The following is a 12,122-nucleotide window of genomic DNA, read 5'->3' as shown; positions in this document are numbered from 1 at the left end:
CGTAAATAATTGACCCGAATGGTGGCCGTCACCATGACTCAGCCTCGGAGCCCGGTGACTCATTTCTCTTCCCACCCGCGATGAGTTGACCTGCCGCGGGCTCTGGTTGGACGTGGGCCCTGGGGGGCGATGGCGGTGACCTGAGGACTCGGCCACGTGGTCCTCTCACAGCGGGCTGCCCCCCCCACCCCGCCCCTCACCTCCCCCAGCTCAACGGAGCTCTCAGCCCGTGACGTGAGCACACAGCGACCCAGGCCGTGCAGGGAGCGCATCCCTGGACTACGTGAGGAGTAAATCTGGCCCGTGGACCATCTGCACGCAGCTTGGTGTCAGGAGGAAGCTTCCTCCCAGAATTCCTTGGGGGCACCATCTGCCTCTATGACACCGTGAATGCAGAGGTACAAGTCTGTGGCCAAGGGCATGTCCTGCCGGGGCACCGTGTGCCTGAGGACATGGGCATGTTCTCATCTAAACGCTCATGGTGGCAGGCCCCCTCCATGCCTCTATGCCCCGATCACGAAAGGAGGGGAAGGCCAGACAGCGGCCCACCCCGGGCCTGTGCAGGGGCCGCACTGGGGGCGCGTCCAGGCCGCAGCCGGCCCCCCACCCCACTCCCAACGCCACTTCCTTCTGGGACAGCCCTGCCCTGCCCCTCCCCCTTTCCACTCATTTCTCTTCTCATTCCTAAAGGAGTTCGAGGCAACGTAGCGTTCATCTACTGGGACGTACCGTCCGTGGGGTGCTTTGCACATGCTGTTTAGAGCCCCCCCACCCACGTACACGTCGGGTCTGACTCCCATTGAAAGAGGCACCTGCCGAGGCCCGAAGGCCCGCGGGCGTTTGCCGAGGTCACGCACCTGTGGCTCTGAGAGCTTCGTGCCTTGCACACCTGCGCCCCGGACCGGGGGCAGCGACTGCCCGCCTCGCCCAAACCCTGAAGCGGAGACCTCGCCGGCAGCTCCCCCGCGCCCCGCACCCCCGCGGCTGCCTCTGCCTGCTCGCCGTTCCGCGCGATCATCTCCACTCCCAACTCTCTCTCGACTGTGACGGAAGAGCCCGGTCGGGGTCAGGGGCTCGGAGCGAACCCAGCACAAAGCGGACCAGCTCCATCCTGGCCCCGAGCTCCGGCGCCCTCTGCAGAGCCCGGAGCCACCAACACCGTGACGCCCGCCCGGCCGCGATGAAAAACCTGCGGGGCCAGGCAGGTAAGGACGCAAGGCGAGCAGAGCCGGGCAGGGGGGCTGCGCATGGGGGCCGCCCGGGCGCACAGAGGACAGCAGGGCCGAACGGGGACGGCATTGTTCGGCTCCGGCTTGCCGAGGCCTGTGAGGCCCACGGCTCGCGAGTCCCGTTTTGAAACTATTTGCGTGTGTTATTTCCCGATGTTTAGAACACGGCACAGCCGTGTGCTGGATCCCGCTCACGCCAGCCGGGCTTTGGAGAGCCCCGGAAAGCCTGCCGCCAACACGAGGCAGCAGTAGCTGCCGTCCTGCGGCCTGCGCTCGTACCCTCGCCCGCTGCCCTCTCTCGCTCTAATTTTCAAAGAGAGGGGGGTACAGATGCCCATCTCGCAGGTCGGAAGTCGTTCATGCGGGAGTTCTACAGAACGGAAGAGAGACTAACGGTGCTCGTGGATAAACCGTAAGCCGGCGGGGGAAACCCTGGCTTCTCAGGCCACCTCTTCTCATGGCCCCGTCCCCCCAAGTTTTTCGAAGGACTGTGTGAGGCCACTCGGGGTGGGGGTGGTGGTGGGCCAGGCCGCGAGGGGAGGCACCTGATTCTGGCCTTGCTCCAGCGGGGCTGGAACTGGCCGGGGTCAGGCGCGGGCTGGCGGGGAGGGGGGCAGGCTGCGGGCGTGTGGCGGCCGGGCGGGGGCTGGAAGCGGGCCCGCCTCTCGGCCAGGCCCTGAAGTGAGTCACATCTGTCGCGAGTGTGGCCCTGTCCACTGTACTCACGACAGTTTTCTTAGATCTAGCTACACATAAAGCGACTTTGTCCTTGGGCCGGGAGACTACGAGAGACGTCTTGGCCCCGAATCGCGTCGGCCCTCCTGGGGAGAGATTCGCACATCCGTGACCACATGGGCCTGGGAGGGGACCCCGAGCTCCGGATAAGACCGCAGCCCAGAAGACACCTTGACGTGTCCCGCGCGAGTCGAGGAGCCAGCCGACCCTGTGCTGTTTCAGACCGGAAAGAAAAAAACCACGTCTGTCTTGCTGAAGATTTGGCTCGTGCTTTTCGCCAAGAACCGGTTTCTCTCGATGCCCCAAGTCCTTTCGGAAACCGGCTCCCTGTCCGTACAGCCCCCCGCATCTCTTACCCACCAGCGCGGCCACCTCCTACCCCGCCTCCCCCCGACCCGCAGCACGACACGGGCCCCACCGGTCCGTCCCTCAGACGGGACCCGCGTCGTCCCCTCCACAGAACCCAGCCTTAGCTGGACCTGTGCAGCGCATCTGTCTGTTCACTCGTTTGCCGTCTGCCTCCCCTCAGGGGGAGGAACGCGCTCGGGGAGGAGGCAGCGGCCGCGGGAGGCGGGGAGGCCCCGCGTCCGGCCTCCACGTCCTGCCGGTCTCTCCCCTCGTCTTCGCGAGCATCTGTCCGCTTTCCGGCTCGGGCCACTGTTCCACATTCGCCTCTCCCGTTGGTCCCTTTCGGTGGTCTGCGTGCACCACGCCTAAGTGGTAGGCGTGCATGTCAACGCCAGGAGTCGTTTTTCCTAGGTTTTCTCCTGAAAAAGGAGAAAATGTATGCATGTGTAGGTATGCACAGATGCCTATACACACAGCAATTTACATACATAACATATGTAGAAGTTTATATATTCACACGTACGATGTATGTGAAAACACGTCCATGGGTACGCGCGTTTAAACATCTCTGCATGTCTACATTCTCGCATTTATGTACACACATCACACATACGTAAACACAGACACGCGGTTATGCTCGAACCTCGACACCTTCGGGCCCAGCCCACCGCAGGCCACGCCATCTCTCTGCTCTCCTTACAGTCGAGTCTCTTCCCCGGCGGGGACCCCCCCCCCCCCGGCCCACGTTCTCACTGCCCTGATGACGCGACTCAGTCCCATCATCCGGGGAAAACGTCTTCCAGAAGGCGGGAGGAAGGCGTGTCTGCGGCCGGTGTTTCTGGGGTCGCCGTCTTGCGTTGCGGGTCGCCTACCCGTGGAGAATGTTGTCCGAAGGCAGATTTGCATACTGCTCCCTGTGGAAATTAAAAAAAAAAAAAATGTGAAACCTCCGCGGGTCGGCGGCAAGGTCCTTGTCGCTGCTCTGTGGGGCCGACTCTCCTCGTCGGGGCGCGTCTTGGATTCTCCGCTCGCGGGTCACGTCTGTGTGTCCCCTACCTCAGTTTCCATAGCTGAGTCTCCCCCCCCCTGAGTCTCTATAACTCTGAGTCTCCACCTATTTATCTAACTGAATAATTCGTTAATTGTATCATGGTTAATTGTATAATGATTAATTGGATGAGTGGTTAATTGGATGAGTGGATAACTGAGGGATAATTGGAAAACTGGATACTTGGAGCTCGTGGCTTACCGAGCTGCGCCGGGAAACTCTGCACTTTACCGTGCATCGCAGGCGCTCATGCTCTCCGCGCCCCCCCCCCCAGCCCCGGAACCCCCGGAATGCTGGCACGCCCCCTGCTGGAGCGATCGGGGAGGGGGGGGAGGATTCTGCACCGAGCCGTGATAACTGGTGTCCTCCGGGTAATTCCCCCGTCCCACCCACCGGAACCGGACTGGGTCTCCTCTCTGAGTCCACGGTGCCTCCGCAGGCACGCAGTAGGTCCTCAGTAAATGTCGAGGGAGCTGAGACGTCCAGCCCCAGGAGGCCACGCCGCGCCTGCAAGCGTGTGGGGATCGGCAGCTGCCGGCCCCCTTCGTGCCCCGTCTCCGTGCCCGCCCTGTGCGAGCGTCTCCCCGGCCGGGCTGCCCCCCTCTGCCCTCTCCCCTGCACCCCCAGAGTTTCGCTCCTTACTGCAGCACATAACTCGTCACATGGTCACTGTCTGTGCATCCTGTTCACACACTCATTTAGTCAACACGAATGCCTGAGCGTTGACTCTGTGCCGGGAGTGGAAATAGATTCAAGGCACGGATTCAGGGTAAAGCGATCTTAATATACACGTCGGGGGACCTTGCCCGTGACTGGAAAAGGACACAGTGCGAATGGCGTTATGCGTGGGAGCCTGAGGGCGGGACCCGCACGCTCGCTCCGGGGTGGCGGCGTTGCCGCATCTCGGGGTGGCCTTCTCATCTCTCGGCTCCGGCTCCGGGAGCCCAGCGAGCTCTGGGAGGGAGGGAGCGGCAGCAGGTGCTGTGGGGACAGGATCGGAGGCTGTGACACTGGTCTGTCGGAGAGTCGGGGCTGACTTTGCCATCGCACGGCACCTACGGCCCCCTACAGCAACGAAGGAACCAGGCCGGGGAACGAGTTCGTCACCCCTAAGGGAGAGCAGGTGGCTCCAGGTCGCAGTGGGTGGCATCCCTCGTCCTCCCTCGAGGGTGCTGATGAAGCGTCAAGTCTGGCCTCACGCTGGGTGCCCGGGGCAGGGAGCAAACCTTGGCGACGTCCAGAGATCCTTCTGTTGTCTGATTCTGGAACGGAGAGACGGGCCTCCCAGGCTACGAGCGGGGAGCAGCGCGGACCGATGCCGGCACCCGCTCCGCGCATTCCTATCCAAAGGCCGGACCCGGATCGTAACTTCACGGGCCGTTTCATACGGCCGTTGTCTTCCTGCACAGCGACAGAGAGAAGGAAGGACGTTAGCTGGTTGGCAAGCCATGAGTCGACAGAGGTGAGCTGGAGGGTGCTCCGGGTGGGGGAGAGGGCGGCCAGGAATAAACTCACTCCAGCGGGAGGTGGCCGGGCAGGGTCGGCCAGTTCTGGACAGAAGCCACCGGCGCGAGCTGCCCGTGCAGAGCCTCCCCCAGGGGAAGTGAGGGCCGTCTGCGCAGGTCACCCACTACCTCCTCACCGCCCCAAAGGAACGTCCGGCCTTCACCCCTCTCTGCTCGGTGTGCGTCTCCCGAGCTGTTGTGCCGACGTGAGCAGCATCGAGGCTCAGAGGCGTTGCCAACTGCTGTGGGGTTGTGCGCGCTTCGCCCCGGCTCCGCCCCATTCGTTCAGGGCCACCCGGGGTTGTCCCCGCCTGGAAGCTCGGCCACGACTGGGGGATGCTGCCACCCGGTGGCGGCGCCGCGAACCGCCTTGTGCGGGAATCTCAACCCGAGAGCAGGAAGAGGCCACGGAAAGAAAGGCTTTGAAATCAACGCACACGCAAAATGCAAAACTCGCAGAGCCAGGGGCACAGAATTCGGAGCCTCCGCGTGCCGGGAACGCTCGTTCGTCCCACGTTCCCTTGGCTGAGCAAAGCGAAGGCTTGACGTGTGTTTCAGATTTCTCTTTCCTCCTTTTATTACAGCTGTTACATAGTTTAAAAGGAAACGTACACTCCGTGGTCGATGCATCCGTCCGTGCGATACCGGAGTTCAGAAGCCGTCGTCAGGGGAAATTGTTTTTACTGCTTGTACCGTGTTTGCCGAGCTGCGACACCTCGGGGAGGCCGACTTTCTGGGTGAGGAAATCACGCCCCGGTCCCTCCGGAGCGGTTTCCGAGGCTGACGTCCCCTTCGGCGAGCCGCCCTCACCCTCGGCCTCTGTCGTTGGCCTTCGAGTTCTAATGCGGTTTTTCTCGTGCCCCGTAAGCAGGAGGGGGGTACGGGGAGCAGGAGACGTTGCGAGGACAGCCAGGCACAGAGCTTAAAGGGCACCCACGTCCAGACGCCTCGGCCGTCGCTCCCAAACCGGCCTGAGCACAGGTCGGAATGATCCAGTACGATCCAGAGAGGCTCCTCTCCCACCTTCCCTTGGACGACAGAGAGAGGCGTGCCGTCTCTCCTCCCAGCCTCGCCGCCGTCCCAGGCTCAGAGCTACAAGACACCGCGCGGCACCGAACACAGAGACCACCGGGGACGCGTCGTTGGGGACGAGCCCTGTGTCGAGTGATCGCGGCACCGCAGGCGGCCTCTGCTGCAGGCCCTGAGATGGTGCTGCAGGGCTCGGCCCCCGCAGGCAGCTTGCTGGAGGACCAGGGCCCAGAGCCCGCGGCCGGGGGCCCCCCGCCGCCCTAGTCCGTTTGCAAACCAGCCTAAAAAAAGAAGGCCCGCAAAACTAGCCATGCTTCTTCTAGAAGTATCCCTGACCCCACAAATCCTTGTTCCCCCGGCAGGCGCCTGGGCAGGCGTGTGGCGGACAGAGGCTGGTGGGAGCAGAGAACGGACTTGCTTTTCGTCAGTTTCCGTTTCTACGCGGGGAAGTGAGTCTGTCTGACCTCCGGGCATTTCCAGCTGCTCCTTAGAGGTCCTCTTGCTCCAGGCGCGACAGGCCTCAGAGCGACCCCCCGACCGCACAGCCCAGAGCCAAGCCGAGAGCCATCAGCGTACACGGCCAGGCTTGAGTCACAATCGAGACCACGTGACACCAGGCGGTAACTCCGACTTCCGCCATCTTGCTCCAGGGTGCTCGTCTGCAAGGGCCGTGGGAGTCCCTCGCCTCTGGCGGAAGCCCCGATGGGCAGGTTCGGGGGCCGCGCTTGGAAGGATGAGGCACTCTGGGGAGAACGGGCTCGGACACCATGAACTCAGAGCAAAGTAGGTTTTTCCCCACGGGAGAGGGAGGCAAAGGGAGAGCTGAGCAAACCCCCTGGGCGCGTGGGCCTGTGGGGTCCCCCATGTCCAGTAGCACTGCCGCTGTCCCCCACTGCCCCCCGGATGCTCGCGGCCAGCACCCGGAGTTCCTGAGGTTATCGGAATCTTGACGAGGAGCCCCCCGTCCCCCACCCCACCCCGCTTTCCTCCTCGAGGGGTCTCTGGGCAGGCTGGTCCTGTGCCCCCCTGCTTTAGCTGCCCGGGATCAGGAAAAGGAGTCTCTCCTCCCCTCCACCCTCCCTGGTCTGCACCCCCTTATTTCTTGGGGTTTCCCCGTGAAGAGCTATGTCCTCACGCCGTGTAGCGGAACAGACCAGTGCTCCCCAGACGCGTGTGACTAAGGAGTTTTGTTTGTGCCGTAAACGTCCGGCGGTCCTCGGTATCTCCGAAGTTGAGAAGGGAATAATCGATCCCATTTGCGGCATTTTCGTTTGTGTCCGTAACGGGAAACGTTCGCGTGGTGCGGCGGGGTTCACGTCGGCCGCGGGCGGAGAACGGGAGGCGTCAGCGGCACGTGTCGGGGAGGCCGTCGAGCGGGGACGTGACCTCCCAGAGCCGTGCCACGAACCGCGGGCCAGGCCGCCCCCGCAGTGACTCACGGGGGCTCGCAGCATCGGACAGCAGTTTCCTCGAGATCTTGGCGAACGCATCTCCGCAGCCTCGGCTTTGAGTTTCCCTTGGTTCGTTTTCAGCGCGGTCGATGTTCGACAGTCTGTCGGGCCCAGGTGTGCAGTCGACAGGTCGGACCTCTGCCTACAGGTTACATCGTGGTCCCCGGGTGAGCCTCGCGGCCGCCGGGCGCACACCGCTGTGCCGTTGTGACGGGGTCGCTGGCTGTTCCTCGCGCCTCCACATCCCACGACCGTTTTGTAACTGCCAATCTGCGCTCCGTAACCCCCTTCCCTTCTGTCACCCAGCCCCCGACCCCCTCCCCTCGGGCAGCCCTCAGCTTGCTCTCTGCGGCTACGAGTCTTTGCTTTGTCTGTTTTGCTCTTCTATGTGGAATCTCTGAGTTTACTTTTACAACATGGGGGAAAAAAAAGGGTATGCAATAGAAAAATGTCACTCGGAACGTACGATGTCACCCCCCCAAAAGTGAAAATGTTGAAAATCAGCTTTAAAATTGCTGTAAGCTATTGGCAGAAGTGAATCGCTTGAAAAATGCCATGTTTTGGTGCAGCGTACATTTTTTTTTTTTTTTTTGCTGTATTTGGTCATATAACTTCGTGTACAGAAGTCCACGGTCCGTTAGGTATTTCAGAAAGCCTAATGCGCATAATCAAGCGCGAAATCCATTTTTCAATCCTCCTGCTTTATTTATTCTCTACCGATCTTCAACATACTTTCCAGCACGCAGCCATCTAAAACTTTTCTCTTCGCATCCCTAATTCGAATGCGCACAGTTGTGTGTTTTTAACGCACACGTGTGAGTCTGTCGCGGGGGCGACTCTCTGCCTCCACGCTTCGCCCGCCGTGTGCTGGCCGGCCCGCGCCCGACCACACGCCGTTCGCGCCTCGGCCTCGTCTCCACATCCGCGCTGAGCGGTGACTTCCGTAGGGAGATGCGCAGGCAGGACACAGCACTCGGAACTCTCCGGACCACGCACACGCGTGTGCCAGCACGGGAGTCACGGGCCAGCACGCGGCTTCCTCCCGCCACCCCGCCCCAGCTGCCCGGGGCGCCCGATGGGGCCACGGGGGAGTCGTGCCCGTTTCCGAGTTTCGCACACGTGGGAGGCACCCCCCCCACCCCCCGATATCCACGGTCCAGGGAGGGGGCGACGTCCGGCTTGTGGGGTGACACCTTAGTTTGGTGTCTGTCCTCATTCGCGAGTTCTGACTGCTCCCTGGGGTCCCAATGGGCGCGCCGAGCGTGGGATGTGTCCCCTCCCCGCTGATGGGAGCCGGGGCAGCTTCCGGCGTGGAGCTGTGTCCACTCCAGGTGCGGCGGCCACTCCGGAGCGCCTCTCTCTGTGGTGGACGTGCGCGACCGTGTGAGGGTCGTCGGCGTCAGGCAGCGGCTGAGTGTATACGCCTCACGGCGGCTGCCAACGGTGTTGCGGGCGCGCCGGTAACTAACTAGCCAGCGACCACACGGGTGCTGCTCATTGCCGCTCCGGCCGGCCGTCCCCGGATGCCCACTGCCCCACAGCCGCCGGCCCTGCGAGCATCTCGCGACGTCGTCAGCGTTTCCCGGGAGCGGAAGAGGTTAAACGTTTCTTTTACGTTTTCATGGACCACGTGTCTATCCCTCCCTTTTTGCAAAGTGTCTATTCAGGGTGTTTTTTGTTGTTGTCGTTTTTTACCCATTTTTCTAATGGGTTTTCAGTACATCCATTTTATTTCACTAGATTCTTTACATCTTCCAGCTTGATGCACTTTACCGAGCGTATAACGCAAATCTCGTCTCCCTCTCTGGTTTTTGGGCCCGTCTCTCTCGCTGGTGAATTTTGGTAAACAGTAGCTTTCTGATAGGTCTTGATATGAGCTGAGTGTTTTTCTTCCTGTTTTAAGTGTTCTTGTCTTTTCAGAAAAAAAAAAATTATTCTTTCATTAGCTGGGAAGCTGCTCTTGTATATTTTTCTTAAAGCTATTAATCATGTTCTTAAAGTAAAGAACTCAAATTAAGGACATAAGAAATTAGGATTAGTGTGAATGCAGCTAGAGGCTGGGTCATGAAACCAGAAGGCAGTTTGAGAGTAAGCGTCCCCCAAAAAGCACAGGCTGAACACCACTGGAAAATTCAAAGGAGGGTTGAAAATTCAGGAGAGGGCTCCAAGGAAGTCCATAAAGAGTCCATAGTGCCAGTAAGATGTTAGGACCAAGAATAGGGACATTGTTATGGCACGTTCAAATCTAAGACCCACGGAGCCAATTGAGATTAATTACGAGCCTTCATTAGCCGGCCGGCGACTGACCCTCCCCACTAGAGAGTCAGCCCCGAGACTCCGGAGGAGGCAGCTTATAAAGCCCGAAACTGCGTCCTGGTTGGCTTTGATCAAGCAAGCAAGCAGGTTACAAAAGCCAAAGTTAGCTGTTAGCGTCCAGCACAAAGAAATACGGTTCCTGGTGGACAGCTATGTTACCTGTACTCCAGCGGCAATATTGTTTTATTTTTCTTCTTGGGAGCCTTGGGGCTATTTACGCCTAGGCAGCTGGCACCTGGAGAGATCACTCTCTGCCCTGTGCTTGGGGCTGACTTACTGAGGAATTGATACCAATAACTCTAACAACATATTTTCCAAAGTAGTCACGGCCAGAGTAAAGAGGGGAGATGTGAACAAGGAAGATGTTATTGAAATGCATTTTTTTTTTACACTGTTACAACATGAGAAGGTGGCTGAAATAACCTGAAACTTACTGATAATCACTTCACATGTAAATTGACAAAACACTAACTTGTTAAGGCCAGGTGATGTATTCTATAGAGTTCTTAACAAACATTTAAATATTCTTCCATTGAACATTAAACAGTCTCTGAATGATGTTTGAAAATTTGGCACACAGAAAAGTCTGTCTCTATAGAATATATTCATGTTGAAATTGTGGGAGAGAAAGCATCAAACACCACTCCTCCTCCCACACAAATGTATCAAGGTTTTGTTTTTTTTTTCCCTACCACCAGGATCTGAGGAGATGAATAACCCCACTGTGTTTTTGTAGAAAGACTCAGGAATCTCTCGAATCCCGGGGTGAGACAGGACGTCTCTTCTGCATGATCCACTGATTGGGTCTTCTGCTCTCCCCCATCCCAGGGGAACCCGGTCACTGCCTTTTCCAGCCGAGGGCGGCAGTCTGCAGCTCCTCCGGGACCCCTGCCTCTGTCTGGATTCCGAGCCAGTCTCACCAGGTGAGTGCCGAATCCATGTGGACAGAAGAGGGCCCCTCCGCACCTTGTTCCTTCTATAAAACCTCCTGAAGTTAGCTGGCTGTTCTCTCACAATAAGATAATGTAGTTGGAAAGTTAGGTCTGAGGCCTGAGTATTTGTTGAGTGATGTGCAAAGCATCACGTTTTTTCGGTAGGTGAAGACTTCTTGGGATGACAGGCCGGTGTTGAGTTTTTATAACCAACATCACCAGGAGGAGGAAATAGTCCTTTTTTCCTGAACTGTTTAGAAAATCGTTTCTCCAGAATGTGCTGGGTCTTTCCCATTTATTCAGCTGTCTGATCAAACATCACGTCACCCTTCGGTCCTTTCTTAATCTCCCGGTCACCCTAGTCGCCGTTAATTTCTCTCTCTCCCTTTCTGCCTTTTAGTTTATCGTGGCACTTAATTATACTTGATTAAGACTAAGTCCATCAGTCTGTTTATTAACTTTTTTCTCTCCACAATTAAAGTAAAGAGGGGCAAGGACTTCAAGTTTTTTTCTGGGTCATGGGTTTTAGTGCTCAGCTCGCCGTATCATGGGCGCTCTGTAAATAAAAAGATCAATGCTAAATTACCAAAATTCTGGGTGTGACCCTAAAAGTGACAGTCTTCTTAATTATCAATAACTAGCAAAAGGAGTCTCATAAATATTACCAGATACTCATCTCTCCTATAAGATGAAGGAGAGAGAGCATTCTGTGCTATGAACTATAGTTCAAAGAATCTGATTCGAAAAGTTTCCAAAAGGACAATATCCACAAGACTAGCGATCTTATGCACCTCTCCAATAATAAGAATTAAGTGGTACTTTCCTTAACTAAACCTTTTTTTTTTTTTTTTTTTGCTCTTCTCAATTAGTACCAATCTATTCTTAGAAGTATACCTGGGCTCAGAAATTGTTACAGTGCTCCATGAAAGTAACCTTCAGCCTCAGAAACTAAATGTCTAACCCTGATGGGTCACCTGACTTGATAATCTGTTGCCCTGGTAATAATGTAATAATTAATATCTCTTCACAAATGGTATAACATTTATGATTCATTAAATCCTAACATGATTAGTGGCACTTCATTCTCTTCCCATAAGCATGTAGATAATTAAAAATATGTATACACGAATCTCCTAGCTTTATCACTTAAACGAAGAGTTGCAAAGTCTGTGTTTTATTTATATTCACTAGGGAGAAGTCCCCAGGACATGATGGTACGGCCTTGGTCACACAGAGAGCCAAACCGCATAAGACAACTTAGACTCAGGTCTTTTCTTATACTTGAGAGAAGGAAATAAAACAGTTAGGTATGCAGGAAGGTAACCCAGGATGCTAGGCAGTCCATCCTGGCCGCCAAGTCACTAGTAGGAAAAGTGAATGCTTTTGATAATTCAAAGAAAAATTATTTTGACCTGGAGTGGTTAGATACAATGTTTATGGAGGGGGACTAAACCAAGGCCAAATATGAAATTAGTAATGAAAACAGCGAGAGGTTATTGATTTTCCCACACCAAGGCATCATCTCATTG

At 56.9% G+C, this 12,122-nt stretch overlaps 1 protein-coding gene across 1 annotated transcript in view; it reads left to right on the top strand.

Annotated features, from left to right (window-relative positions):
- The first annotated feature begins 141 nt into the window (after positions 1-141).
- The window catches only part of LOC107516059 (ATP-binding cassette sub-family A member 3), a 95,309-nt gene continuing 83,328 nt past the window's right edge, over positions 142-12,122 (top strand). Inside the window, exon 1 of the mRNA XM_036225868.1 lies at positions 142-1,205. The gene's annotated coding sequence lies outside the window, so the exon portion shown is untranslated. The remainder of the gene's footprint in view (positions 1,206-12,122) is intronic.

The sequence above is a fragment of the Rousettus aegyptiacus genome, unplaced genomic scaffold, assembly GCF_014176215.1.
Source record: "Rousettus aegyptiacus isolate mRouAeg1 unplaced genomic scaffold, mRouAeg1.p scaffold_m13_p_8, whole genome shotgun sequence".
In the NCBI taxonomy this organism is placed as follows: Eukaryota; Metazoa; Chordata; class Mammalia; order Chiroptera; family Pteropodidae; genus Rousettus; species Rousettus aegyptiacus.
Note: the sequence above shows the minus strand (reverse complement) of the source record. Positions and strands in the feature narration are given on the sequence as shown.